Source organism: Lycium barbarum, chromosome 6 (genome assembly GCF_019175385.1).
Source record: "Lycium barbarum isolate Lr01 chromosome 6, ASM1917538v2, whole genome shotgun sequence".
NCBI classification, from domain to species: Eukaryota; Viridiplantae; Streptophyta; class Magnoliopsida; order Solanales; family Solanaceae; genus Lycium; species Lycium barbarum.
In genome coordinates, this window is record NC_083342.1 from 12,540,316 (window position 1) to 12,542,565 (window position 2,250).

Here is a 2,250-nt window from a genome sequence, read left to right on the forward strand (position 1 = left end):
AGACAGCAAGGTCCCAACCCGTTTTCAAGTTGGGTCAACCCATTTTCCCCTTGGTATATAAAGAAAATATTACCCTAACAGCCCATTTTTCCTCCAAAACTCAGATTTTAGAGAGAGGAAGTGAGAGAGAAGGGAAATTAGAGAGAGAAAGTAGAAAATCAACCAAGTTTAAGGCCCCGAATCCCAAACTCGTGAAGGAAAAAGTGTAGTACAAGTCGTTGTCGTCATTTTAAGCCCAAGATCGGACTTGGGGGTGTTGATTTCGTGGTGACTACCCAAAAGGTAATATTTCTACTCCCCAATCATTTATAGTTATGAATTGATGAATTCTTGGGAGTATAATAATTGGGTTTGTTGAAGATGATTATATGAACTATGTTAGAATTGTTGGATTGATGACTTGGGATTGTTGTATTCATATGGATTATGAAAAATGATGTTAATTGCATCTAATTGAGACTGTAGAAATTGTTAGAAGTAAAAGAATGGGGATTTGGTGAAGAAAACACCATTAATGGGGGTTATAGAGCTTCATGCCCACTAAGTGTTTGATAAAATGCTTAGATGAACAAAACATGGATATTGTTGCTAATATAGAATCACTATGACTTGTATGCTATAGATTGAAGTTGAAGGGGGTGAAGGACATTGTGATACGCCCAAAAGCGGAAGGTTAAGGTATGTAGAACTTCCATCCACATGTGGGAACTTCTATGTTCTTCCCCATGATCCGTTTAGTAAATTCTATGAAGTTCAACTCCTAGGGCATTAAACCCAATGTATTGGTAGCCCGTAATTATGTATGTATGTATGTACATGAATTCCGTATATATGTTCGTTATTGTGTTCCTAAACCTCCATTTCGGACATTAGGAATCCTAGCTTAATCCATGAATCATGAATTCTTCCTCATGTGTTCTCATGATGTTTATATGAAATTGTAAAATGTTATTTTACAAATTACAAGCATGTTTTCAAGTCAGCTACAAACGTATGATTATGCATTATGGTATTTCTCATGATCAAGTTTACAAGTTATTTCATGAAAATATGTTTACAAGTCCTTTCGTGAAATCATGATTTCAAGACAAGTACAAGTTAATTCACGAAAGTCATGGGCTTCTTAGCCAACTATATTATTTTCATGTTCGGGAGTTGTAATAATACCGAGAAGGCTCAGATAGCCTGAAACTACGTATGCCAACGTAGGATAAGAATCGCTCCGCCCAGTAGGACGATTCCTTCATATGTTCCCCATTGAGGGATTTGGATCCATTCATGTTATGTTCATGTCTCGTGCCCCGGCAAGGTACGAGATGGCTTAGCTGATCGGGCAGAGATCAGACTCCACGCTCCTCCCCGTGGTGGTTTATGTCGGTATTACAGATTATTACAGATTATTACAGATTACTACAGACTATCTCATGCTTCCAGTACTCAGTTTCAGTTTTAAATTTCATGATTTTGTACTCATGCTCATGCTCATGCTCATGTCCAAGTTTTCAGTTTCAGTTCTTACTATGTTATTCCATGTTCCATGTTGTTTCTTCCGGTTGCTTTACATACCAGTACATTCAATGTGCTGACGTCCCCTTTTTATTGCCCGGGGGCCTGCATTTCACGATGTAGGTACTGATATACAGGACGACACATCTGCTCAGTAGGACAGCATTCGTATCAGCTTATTTGTGAGCCCCATCTCATTCGGGGTTTAGTCAACTTTTATCTTATGATTAGTTATGCATCTAAAGGTATGCTGGGGGCCTTGTCCCAGTAAGTATGTTTTTCAGTCAGACTCATGATAGAGGTTTCATAGACTAGAACAGACAGTTATGTCATGTCAGATAATCGAAGTCGCATAGCCATTTTGGCTCACTCATGTTTAAACAAGTACTTTATTAAGTATTATGACTTATTATGTTTTATAAAGGCTCATCATGCATTCACGTTATATTCCGCTTATGTTATGCATCATGATGATTCAGCAAGTCATGTGGTTCGCTCGGTCACATGTAGTCAGGCACCGAGTGCCGTGTTACGTCCAGGCCATGGTTCGGGGCGTGACATTAGTCGTGTGTTAAGACTCCGAAACGTCAATATTTTATATAGAACCTGATATTTTTTTCTGCGTACAATAATGTAGGCCCAATACATCAAGGATACGTAGACGTTCAGATCGTCATTTTAGAGGTTGAAAAGGTGCCCGAAATAAGTTGTTTGAAAAAACTTAGTGTTTTTTCCATACTTTGA

The 2,250-nt window shown here is 38.4% G+C and overlaps 1 long non-coding RNA gene across 1 annotated transcript; it reads left to right on the plus strand.

Annotated features, from left to right (window-relative positions):
• Positions 1-112: 112 nt before the first annotated feature.
• LOC132599563 (uncharacterized) lies at positions 113-1,933 on the plus strand. The gene is made up of 3 exons (XR_009566875.1): positions 113-282; positions 623-678; positions 1,630-1,933. It is a non-coding gene; the product is annotated as an uncharacterized LOC132599563 (long non-coding RNA).
• The last annotated feature ends 317 nt before the right edge of the window (positions 1,934-2,250 follow it).